This window comes from Chrysemys picta, chromosome 2 (genome assembly GCF_011386835.1).
Source record: "Chrysemys picta bellii isolate R12L10 chromosome 2, ASM1138683v2, whole genome shotgun sequence".
NCBI classification, from domain to species: domain Eukaryota; kingdom Metazoa; phylum Chordata; order Testudines; family Emydidae; genus Chrysemys; species Chrysemys picta.
Genome location: NC_088792.1, coordinates 126,611,962 through 126,624,323, shown reverse-complemented (window position 1 = coordinate 126,624,323; position 12,362 = coordinate 126,611,962). Strand labels below are relative to the sequence as shown.

At 42.5% G+C, this 12,362-nt stretch overlaps 1 protein-coding gene across 6 annotated transcripts in view; it reads right to left on the bottom strand.

The window, feature by feature from the left end:
* Nucleotides 1-12,362, bottom strand: part of LPCAT1 (lysophosphatidylcholine acyltransferase 1) — a 175,523-nt gene that overhangs the window by 27,063 nt on the left and 136,098 nt on the right. Inside the window, exon 13 of one of the 6 annotated variants that reach the window (XR_010598503.1) lies at nucleotides 8,865-8,979. The exons of the other annotated variants lie outside the window; for them this stretch is intronic. The gene's annotated coding sequence lies outside the window, so the exon portion shown is untranslated. The remainder of the gene's footprint in view (nucleotides 1-8,864; nucleotides 8,980-12,362) is intronic. 6 annotated transcript variants of the gene reach the window in all.

Here is a 12,362-nt window from a genome sequence, read left to right as displayed (position 1 = left end):
TAGATTGGAAACTTCTTTTCAGTCTTCTATAATACAACAAAATGGGGATAACCAATGAAGCTAAAAGTTGGCAAACTTTATATGGATAAAAGGAAATACCTTGTCATACAAAAATTAGCATGTAGAACTCATTGCTGCAAGATTTCAAAGGCTAAGACCTTAGTAGGATCAAAAAGGATTAGCCATTTTATGGATAACAAGAATATATATACCATATATACACATGTTCATTAGCTCGTTTCGTTTATAAGCCGACCCCCCAAAATGGATAGGTAAAAATAGCAAAAACTGTATAACCCTTTCATAAGCCGACCCTATATTTCAGGGGTTGGAAGCCGCTGGTGGGTCAGGACTTTTTGTTTACTTGGAGCATCTGCAGGCATGGAGCCCCACAGCTCCCATTGGCTGGGAACAGCGAACCACGGCCACAGGGAACTGAGGGGCTCCACGCCTGCAGACGCTCCAGGTAAAGAAAATGACAATGTATTAGATATTCAATTCAATGATTCCATTGAGTTTAAAATCATCAAATTTTGGTGTAGACCCGTTTATAAGCTGACCCCTGCTCTTTGATGTGTCACTTTTTTATCAAAAATATTCGGCTTATGACCGAGTTTATATGCCATTTACAACAGCATTCTTGCACTTTCCCCCTAAGTAATTAGTACTAGCCACTGCTGGAGTCAGATTACTGCAACAGAAAAACTAGTTTGATGTAATTCCTGAGTGCTTAGAAGCCAATACTGAAGGTACGGGTCCCAAGCACGGTCAAGGGATATCATCCTGGCAGGATTTCCAGCACCCCACTCTTTCCCTAGAAACTGAAGGAGAGAGGGCCTTGGATTCATACTAGCATGCTGCCCTTAGACTTCAATACTGAATCTCTTCCCATCTTTTGGAATTGCTGTGTCTAGCAGGTTTCAGTCTCTGGCTGGTAGGCGTCTGATAAATTTTTCAAGTCCTAAAGGAAAATATTAAAACCTTTCACTTTAAGAGATCATTCAACTAAATTATATCAGTAACACAACTGATCACACATTAATAAGTGTTAGCACATGGCTGAGGACAATTGTGCAAAGACACATACTCAGGGGTCAGTTGAAACATTTTGACAATCCCAACAAGCTGTGCAAAGATTTAAATCCTCATTTAAATTACCTAGGTTGGGAAAAATAATTAGAGTGGTGGCAGGGGGGCATGAGATTGAACATAACTAGCTTTGGCGGAAATCGGAATGAAGACAGGAACAGGTGAGTGAGAGAGGGAGGATCAGAAGGAGAAAGAGGGGAAATTATTGCCTGTATTTCTGCTTCTTTGAAGACTTCATCTAGTAGGTCTCTCACTCCTGGAGTTGTATTTTCTAGAATACATCCAGCAGATCTTCCATAGCTCAAGTCTTTTGGCCTTCTAGGGCAGCAGTAACAGGGGAGTGAGAGAGCCAGGCTCCTTACAGGCTGTTGCATGTCACCCTTTCTTAGGCTATATTATGGAATTACTGGTCGCAGTTACATAGTGAAGGCAGAGTTTTGCCCTTAACACAAGGCTTCAACCACTTTGTTATTTAAAAAAACAAACAAACAGTGTATCCTCCCCAAATCTTACTCTTTGAATACAGAATGAGAATAGAGAATTTTGTGAAAAGTTACAGTAAATCGGTTTATAAATTAAAATTAACTTTAATATGGGTCCTTTAAGAAATTTAGCACCAGGTATGAAAGCTTTTCTTTCTCCCAAATAATTTTGACAATAATGCAGAAACTGCAAAATTCCTAGAAATCTTGTGTATCAGCTACATCTGAAGCGTATTTATCTATCTATCTAGGCTGAGCCAACCCCTCAGCCCGACAGTATTAACCTTCACACTTGAAATGAGTTGAGAACCACATCTGTCTGAGCCAGCATAGAGCTATGAGACTCTTCCAACCCCTTCTGCCAGAACCTATGTTACCAGAGGGATTCATGGGAAGATGTACAGGAGTGTTCCTCCACAATTAATGGAGAAGGAATTCCTTACTAGAATATTGAGGTCCACCTGACCTGGGCCTGGAAGTATCCTTGAGGGTCCTTCAACCTTTACAGTTGGGTTGGGTTATGCATCCTGATTGACAGCGACGGGGGTCCAAAACACCGACCCACATTGGGAGGGGGCTTTGGCCAACCATGCCAATGCCTACCTTAAGGTGGTGAGATCATTCGCATGCATATTAACCTTTTCTTGTAAGTGGGGAAGAGAATTATTAACTAACAGGCTAACATATTGGGGTCCTATTGCTTCTTCTCACATGTGGCTGAGCCATGCAGCACCCATTCGCAGATGAAACTGAGGCAAGGATTACTTTGCCTTTTCCTTTAGGTTAGATAAAATTGCTACCCCAGCCTCCTCTGGGGGCTGATTGTGTTCCAACAGGGCTACTGTTTCTTTAAAGGACTTTTGCCCTGTCCTATACTCTGGGGGTAAAGTACTCCACAATGCTTGGTCAACAGCGAGCTGTAAGATTTTAATGCAATCATCTTCAGGCAGCGTAAACACTTAACCTGTCTCCTCCACACAGCAATGGAAGAATTTTCACTGGGCCAAGCTGTTTGGCCACCAAATCTAATGTTTAATGTCTGTGACCACTGCAGTGGGGCATGAGGTGTCAGGAGAATTGCTATCTCAGAGTGCTCCTCAAAATATAATTCCTGGAGGTGCAAGTATTGGTGGAATAATCCCAACTAAGCACAAACTCTTCATTGACAGCATCCCCATAGCAGTGAAGGACAACTCCAATTCAGTGATAGGGTGAGGCTGACGTGGGTACAAAGGGTACAGTTTGGGTAAACACAATAGATGGGGGAAAAGCCTGTGTGGTCTGGGTGTAGGTATTGGCTATGACTGAGTTGCCAGTATCCTTTGCAGGACAGGTGGCTGCAGGTGACCACCCTCCTTGGTGAGTCCTGAAGAGGCTGCATTCTCCTGAGCTGGATGGCCCTAACTCAAGAGATGAGGATAATGCTCCTAGCTTTGTCCTGCCCTGTGGCAATAGGGAGGGAACATTTCTTTTTTATTGGTTTTAGTCAAGAAATCCCAGCCTCTCTTGCAGTGGATGCCTGTGACACTGCATCTTCTAATCCCATGACAAAATTGGTTATGGGGGGGGGGGGGAGGGGGGGAGGATATCAATTGGTCCCCCCTTTACTTTACTTGGTTGAAAGTATATGCTGCTCTTTAGTCTGTGTCTCTGCCCCCGAACTGAGCTCCAGCTCCTGTCAATCTCCTGACTCCCCTCAGAACTTCTCTCTTAGCTAGCAGTCTCCACCTCCAAAAGAACAAGTTGGGTTCACTTAATTCCTCCTCCACTTCTGCTGTACTCGGGCCCCCCTGTTCTGTTTGCAAGTGACCTATCACTTCAAAATAATCAACTTCCTCATTTAACTTCCCCTACTGCAGGGGAACTTCTCTGCTCTGTAACTGGTAGCCTTCCAGTGACCTTGAGCAAGCAGAAGCCTTAGGCCTTGGCTACACTTACCCGGTAGTTCGGCGGCGAGCGATCGAACTTCTGGGTTCGACTTATCGCGTCTAGTCTGGACGCGATAAGTCGAACCCGGAAGTGCTCGCCGTCGACTGCGGTACTCCAGCTCGGCGAGAGGAGTACCGCGGAGTCGACGGGGGAGCCTGCCTGCCGAGTGTGGACCAAGGTAAGTTCGAACTAAGGTACTTCGAACTTCAGCTACGTTATTCACGTAGCTGAAGTTCCGTACCTTAGTTCGAATTAGGGGGTTAGTGTAGACCTGGCCTTAGTCTGCCAACAATGCGCTCCGTCCCAAACATCCTATGTTTGAGTCTGACTTCATTCTAATCTTTTCTCCATTTCCTGTCTCTCAGTAAAGAGTCAGCTATTCCCCTGTAGAGGAATGCAGCTGGTCTTTTAACTGCTGAGTAACTTTTCTCTCTTCCTCAAGAGCCTGTGATGTCTGGCTAAGCTGATACACCCTCCTTTTTAACTTAAGTGCCAACACGTTACATGCCACAAACAAACATTAAATCAGTATCCCTTTCAATTCTCTAGCCTGCCTTCCCTTCCTTTTGCCTGTTTCAACCTCAGACACCTGACAACACCCCATGTCTCTAACACCTTGTTGAGGGTGACCATCACTAGGTCTCCAGAAGTCTCAGCTGACTCCCTTTCCTATTCCCTAGCTAATAAGCTTTATTTTACTTGCTGAATTCTAAGTCTGCACAATATTTAGCACATAATGTGGACATCCCTTCCAAAATGATAAGCCTCTTACCAAGTTAAGCGGTTATAACATTTACTCAACTCTGAACAGTCCCAAAAGCTAAACTGGCTCCATGCCTAGTAGAAGGTACGCAAGTCCAGAATTAACCTGTAGAAGGATGGGGGTTACTTCCCTCTCTTCCCTTGTTGGCTACCGTGCTCTAGCAGCTCAAGAGGCATTTACCCTGCTTGGGCCCACCGGGCACTGTGGCTGCTAGGGGTAAACTGGCACAGTCTTTCCACAATGTATGGCTCAGGGCTGCAGTCTGGAAGAGCTGTGGGACTTTTGTTAAACTCTGCCAGTCTACTCACACATCTGGACAGGTGCCAAATTGCTGCGGCCTATTGGCAGCTAAAATAAAATCAGCTCCCTTGCCATCTCAAAGTGTGGGTCACCAGGCTCTGATGCTACTGCTTATTCAACTTTAGGTACCTTTACTTAGTTTCACAACACAACTCAACTTACAAAGCCACCTTAACACATGTATAAAGCTTCAAACAGCATGAGATCCCCCCCACTCTTACTGATTATATTCATTTAAAAAATTTCCACTTAGTCACTGATTAAAATTTGAGGGTTTTAAAAGGTTCTAGTCCCAGAATCAGGCACAACAGAATTAAGTTCAATATCTGGTTAGAAACCCTGACGTACACAGCAGCAATACTCATACTGAGGGCAGAGCAAAATTTAAAAACATTTAGGCCTGGTCCACACTAACCCCTCACTTCGAACTAAGGTACGCAAATTCAGCTACGTTAATAACGTAGCTGAATTCGAAGTACCTTAGTTCGAACTTACCGCGGGTCCAGATACGGCAGGCAGGCAGGCTCCCCCGTCGATGCTGCGTACTCCTCTCGCCGAGCTGGAGTACTGGCGTTGATGGCGAGCACTTCTGGGATCGATTTATCGCATCTAGACAAGACGCGATAAATCGATCCCAGAAGATTGACTGCTTACCGCCGGACCCGGAAGTAAGTGTAGACCTACCCCAAGTAGCATAACGAGTAAAAACCCAAATGCTTCAACCCAAATGAAGGCATAGTTATAGTGCAGTATGAATGGTGTCCTGCACCATCCCTTACATATAGTCACAAGGAGACCTAGAAGTGGGAGACAGGTTGTGTTCCATGATGGTTTAACTCTGCCTCTGGCATGTCAAACAAGTCTGATGGTCAAGATTTACAAGCTCACATGGTCATTTGGCCTATTATAGGGCTTGTGAGTGCCATGAATATTCATATAAACACCTGGCCTCCTTTGTCCATAACTGACTTACCCTAATAACGTTGGGGTGTCCTTATTCTATAGGTTAGTATATTAGTGATTTCAACTCATCGTATATGTCAATTTGTTGACAAGGCAAATTTGTGGTTACACACCTGCTGATGTTCCTATCCTAAAATGTCGAAAAGCTGGTATTAGTTCATATTCCTGCAGTTACCTGGTATCACTTTATACAAAAATTCCCATAACGTAATATTTCCAGTTCCCCAGTAACTCAGGGTCTCTATTGGGTAACTCACTTATGCTAAAGCTCATAGACCTCAAAGCCTTATGCTAACTTCTCAAGATAGATTACAGGATATAGGCCTATAGGTTTCTCATGTTACAGCTACATAAAATACCTTTAAGCTAGCTCTGTGGGCTACAGGTCTTTTCTCAGCACTAGAAGTAGAGCACTGGAAGTTTCTCATTCAGTCTGGTGTCAGACAGACACTTGCAGTTTGCCCCACCAGAGGAAATTCTGATCTGCCACACTCTAATCTGTGCATTACTTACGAGGGACTATAATGGATTCACTCAGTGTCTGAGATTGTGTTCTCGTTCTCTGCCAAGTGCATGCCAACTAGGAAAGACTTGTGGGACAGAGTCCACTCATGCAGCTGCAGGAGTTTCTCACATAGGAGTCTGACTGCTACGTCCCTTCTTATAAAACATGGTGGCCTAATTGTCCTTTGACTCAGGACCTTTCAGAGACCTGGTATCTTAAAAGTCCTCAGAATGTACAGGACAGCCTCATCTTCAGAACTACTATGTGCAGCAGCTACTCCTGGAAAGACCATTCCCCCTGAATGTGAAGCCTTTCTGCGTGATCTCATCAGACCAGACACATCCATAGTCACCACAATATAGACCAGAAGTTTTTTGGAAATCCAATCCTAGTGGTAGATTGTCCCTGATTGCTACGAGACCTGAGAAACCTTGAGACTTATTAGGATGCAACATGAAGAATCTCTGATACTTGATTCCATTTGAATCCCAAAAGGTCCACTGAAACCATCCCATTTGGAAATGTATCATGGGAACAAAGAAGTCAGCCCTGTTATGGCCAGCAGTCCCAACATTCATAGCATGGCCTAAGCTGTCACCTCCTGTCTCTTGTTTATTCTTTCTACCAGAATGGAGATATCTTGGATTCTGTGCCAGGGCAGGAAAGATTACAGTTTTGAGTACAAAGCTCTACTAGACATACCTAACGTCTAATAGGAATAAATTAGGACTTTGGGAAGTTTATTATGAAACCTAATGACTTCAGCACCTTGATGGTGACATAACTGATCTTTTTAATCTCTCCCAAATGCTGCCCTTCAATCATCTGAGTAAGGAAACGTGGATTTACAGCCTTGACAACTAGGATATGAGTGCTTCCTAGTACTTCATGAAAACAAAACATTAGACAAAAAGGAAAAAAACAAAAATTGACAATCTGAAATGCTTGCCAAGCACTGGAAGTCTATTTGCATGTGTGTGCCTGAAAGTCCAAAGTCCACATTGACTTTCTTTAAAATAAATAAATAAATAAATAAATTAAAAAAAAATGGTGCTGGCTCCTAAAATGATTGTCTTGACTTTTTAATTTTTTCTACATACTAGTTCAGTTCCCCAATATCTAAAATTGGCCAGTGCCTTCCTGCCTTTTTGACTTTCAGGAAGTAACTAGATTAAGGCCCCTTATTTCTTTTGCACAATGTCATAGGCCTGATGGCTGTCTTTACTAGGAAGGATTTATTTCCTGCAACATCACTTCCTGATATTGAGGTATCTAAGAGAATTGCAGGGCTGGGGAGAACTGGAGAGTTGTTTTTATTTTAAAAAAATCTGAATGTATTGTCCAACTGACCAGTGCTCAGGACCCATGTTTCAGTGATGATTGGCAGAGAGTGAGGGAATCACTGGGGCTAAAAGCCTCAAAAAGTTGCATCTTGAGATAGAGTTAGCAGGCTGTCCATATGCGCCACAACCTCTCCAAAGCACTTCAAATTTTAATGCTTGGAAAAATGGAGCTTAAGAGCCTTTGCCTTAAGTTAGTGGTGAGGCCAAGTGTCCTGACAACGGGGGTACTGAGCTCCCTTGAAGACAGTCATAGATACGAAGGATGGATTTCAAAGAGAAAGCTTTTCCCTTCTCTCCTTTAGAGGAAAGCCATGAGGGATGAAACAGACTCGAAAGGATGTAATGAGCCTTTAGCATATTTTGAATTTTGTTATGATACATCTGTCTTCTACCAGTGAAACTCTCCTTGCTATATGAAAGCTCCTGGAGCTTCTTCTGGACCTATAATCCAACTGCCTACAGCCAAGACCATCCCTGTGGAAATCCACCTCTGAAGTAGCAGCCCCTTCCACACTGACATCAAAGGCTATCCAAACTTGATATTAGGCCAGGTCTCCACCCTCCATAAGATTCTTGAGTTTTTGTGTTTGTTTCTCCTTAGGGGAAGGAATTAACCCAGGGAAGTCCTTCACCGTTTACATGTGTAAGCCTGGTAATCCACAGTTCTGAGGCTGCAACTGCAGACTGATAAACCATCTTTGAAATGGATTTCAGTTTTGCAGGTTTAAAATCTGACGTGCACAGCACTGAGCATAGCCCTATAGTTATAACCGTCTCAAACCACCAGGCTGTGTCTTCTTTGCAGAGGCTACATCTCATCCGAGGTACTTGAGCTCAGTACCATCAACTTTGAATAGTGGAAATAAAAAACAAGGACTTTGAGGAGCTTTGAGGGTGACTGTGCTGGGTGCTCTGGAATTAAGGCTGCCTCATAGGACTTTGCAAGGGCAGGGTGTGACGTTATCGGATTAAATACGACCATGTAGATCATTGTTGCTAGAATTGTTATATAATTGCAACAAATCTTGTACAAATTATGTCAAGTAAGGTGTCCATGGAAAGGTTATGATTTGCTGAATATGATTATGCTATTTGTATGCATGTATCATTTTCGTATTTGAAGTTATGAGCATTGGTACTATACCTGTATTTCAAATATGTTTGCTCCTGGCGTAATGCCCACAAGGTATTGAGCCTGCACATCTTGAAGGGACTATTCAAATTAAGTGTTCATAGTGGATATAAAAACCAAGGACTTTGAGGAGCTTTGAGGGGACTGTGCTGGGTGCTCTGGAATTAAGGCTGCCTCACGGGACTTTGCAAGGAAGGACCTCGAGTCTGCACATGTGCCACTGGTCTTGGCACTCAAGTCTGAGCTGACTCAAATACATGCTTCAAAGATCCTTCCTTTATTGCATTCTTGACCAGCTTTGTGAGGAACTTATGAGAATCTCTGTGGTATGTTTCAATCAGGGAATGGAGATGCTCACCATGTTTCTTGGCCATGCAGGGAGGTATCTCTTGATGTATATTGCAACCACGCACATCATGAGGCTCCCAGCCAGAGAACACAATGGGTACAGCTATCCCTTCTTGGACTTGGTTCTGTCAATGAGATAATTTTTGAAGCCGGACACCTTGTCTCTTTCCTTCTTGGAAAACATCATGTTGGAAAAGAAAAAATATAAAACCTTTCTAATTAAATAATGCCCCAAAGCAGCAACAGTGACACCTGAAGATGCTGAGGAGGAACAGGAGTGAGGAGACACTGATGTGCCAAGCTGAAAGTACTGAAGATTCAAGATATCAAGTATACAAGATGCAGGCAAAAAGAGATCAAAGCTACAGAATACCAAAGGAGCAGTGCAAAGTGCTGAAACAGCAGTGCTAAAGTGCCATGGCAAAGGTAATGAATCAGTGTACTGCAAGCAAAGCTGCTGGAGTGCCAAACATTAAGCAAGGGGAGTGAAGTGCAGATGCACTGAAACAGGTGGCATGGAAAAACCTACTTGAGCCCTGAATGAATCAGCTTAGGCAAAACTAGATGCTGATTAGGAAGGTTAGACAGAAATAGATACCACTGAGCTTATCACAAAGATGACCATGAAGCAGGGCACTCCTCTACTGCCTGCAGCCAAGGAACGACTGGCATAGAATGTCCAAGCAATGGTGACATAGTCTAAGGCAGGGAAACGTAATGCAGAGGCCTGGATCAAGCTCTATTCTGCTATTGTTGCCCTCAGTGGGCAAGAAATCTGACTTGTGGGAGTTGGAACTGTTTTGCGCTAGATAACACAAACCTAAGAGTGAGAACACTGTACAGATGTCGTCAACTTCTCCCTCATCTCAAAGTGCCAAACTACCATTTCAGCAGTGGTTTGGAGCTTCCAACCACTTATTACCAACTTTCTATTCAGCAACTAAGGACTTGTCTACATGGTGAGGTTATGTGCTCTATAGGGGTGTGATTTCCAAAGCACACTAATGTGCTGCACATTAACTGGTCTGTGTAGACCGTGCTGGTGTGCACTGAAGGTTCCCTAGTATGCTTCAACGTAGAATAAATAGTACCATGTTTAGGTGTAGTAAGGAACCTTCAGTGCATACCAGCAAGGTCTACACGGACCAATTAATGCACAGCGTGTCAGTACACTTTGGAAATCACACCCCTGTAGAGCACATTACTCCACTGCATACAGAAGCTCTGAGATCAGAGTCTTTTGGGACACCGAATGCTAGTAAAAGGCAGCGGGGCTTCATATCAGAGGAAGGAGAACTGGTTTAAAAGGGTCAAGGAACCTTAAAAAAAGAGCAAAGAAGGATTACAAAAATAAATTTAAAAATATTCAAAGTAGTGGGGAAAAGGACTTTCTAACATGCTCCCTACTATTATCTCTTATCCCTTTGCAGGGAAATATTTTCCATTCCCCTCTCCAAACTAAAGGCGCATTTTCTTTTTAAAGTAAGGCATTTTAATGAATGAGCAATGCTTCTGAAGATATAATCTATTTCAGGATGTGTATTAGTAGTCTACTTGTGCATTTCTCAGATGGATGGAGGCACTTGGCATTTAGCTTTGGTGCTAACTTGGGTTTATAACTATAAGCCTACTAATGCACACTGTTGTGTATTATTGCTATGGAAGAAATGGTGACTATATCATTTACAGTATCAGGAAGGGTATCGTTCTTTATTCCACTGAATTATGTCACAATACCTCTTTCTAAAACATGCAACATTTTGATTGCAGCTAAATCAGACAATGCTGCAAAGCATCAAGTTAACAAGAGAGTGGTTTAAGTTAAAAAAAACCGATAGCCCCCAGTTCACATTATTTCCAGTTGTATGCTGCTTCAAGTGCGGAATAGTAATCTCTTTCTTATCTTCTGAAACACTTTGCTTTTTAAGAATTTGCAGTACAGCTGTAATCCTTACACGGGTCAACATATGACACTAGAAGAGCTGTTGTAATTAATCTAGACTTTAAAAGTAGATACTCAGTTACACAGAGAACAGGATCAAAAAAGATAGAGATGTCATGCAAAATACTTACAATGATATAACAAAGTCTATAATATACTTTTACTCTGATCATCTTTTTTTATTCCTTAGCCACTCATGCTCATAATTCACATTTAGTTATGAATGCAAGACTTGCAAAATTCAATCAGAGTAACAACTCTAAGAGTACATCTTAAATTAATTTAAGTCCTGGATAGCAACATCTCTTGCTTAAGGGTGTGGGTTGTTTTTTTGTTTTTTTGCAAAATTTGTATTTCACTTGGAGAACTGATATAAGCGATGCCATCAAAAGAACTCTTTTGCCAGTATTAGCTGCATCTACATTAGCAGGGATTGATGGCATAGCTATACTGGCAAATATTTTCTAGTGTAGACCTGGCCTTGGGATAATGGAGGACAAATATTAACCCCTCCCAATTTCCCCTATCCCCTCCCCTCCAAAATAAAAAAAGCCTGTTGAATTTCACTACTTCTGCCCCTGACAAATGCAAAGAAATCACAAATAGTAAAATAAATACATATGGATTATTTCTTTACCACAGTCTCCCGTCCAAACAAAGTCAAGTATACCCCAGTGTGGACAAGTCTCTCTCTCAGAAACTAAGATAGTTACAACTGGCCAAGTCAAACATATGGCGTAAGCCACTAATTGCCACCCTCATAAATACGAGTGACTATTCAAGAAGCTAATGTACCTTGGCTCTGACTGATAAGATCAGAATATGACACAGAGCTAGCTAAAGACAATACTATATCAAATGAAGTATTAAGTTATCCTTTTTAATTAGAATGCAGTGGAGAAAGTCACACCAACACTGCAAATATGTACCACATATTTGGCACACAAATAGACTGTGAATTTATTTTTAAACCCCTGCAATATATCATTATTAGTGGATCTGACATTAAAGATTTCCCTAATGCTTAATATATAATGCATTTTACTAGGACCTCAGAAGGTGAGCAATGATCTCCAGTCAGATAAGTTATTTTCCCTGAAAGACTCCCAACAGTGATCCAGAGTTTGCCAGCTCCTTCTCAGCTCAAGTCTCTCCCCGCCTCCCCAATCCTCTCTCTTCAGGATCTTGTGCTAGTGTGGTCTATACTGGTGGCTCTTGTGACTTACAGGAGTTGGGGGAGGGGGGAAGGAGAGAGACTGGCAATCAAAGGCATCTCAGAGAAGAGCACCCCTGTGAACCACAAGAAGCACAAGATCCTGGTGGTAGGGTTGGGGATGAAGAGGGCAGTAGCAATCTAAACAAGGAGATGAGGGAGAAAGGTGCACTCCTGTGAATCAAACATGTAAAATTTCAGCCCAAAACGTAAGTGTTTCAGAAAATTTTAATCATGTGGAAAAAAAAAAAAAGGTTACAACAGAAACACATTTTAATAAGGCATAAGCATAAGGGGTAAGTTTGGAGATTTCAACATAATGGCCCCCAGTCCTCCAATGCAACATGCTAATG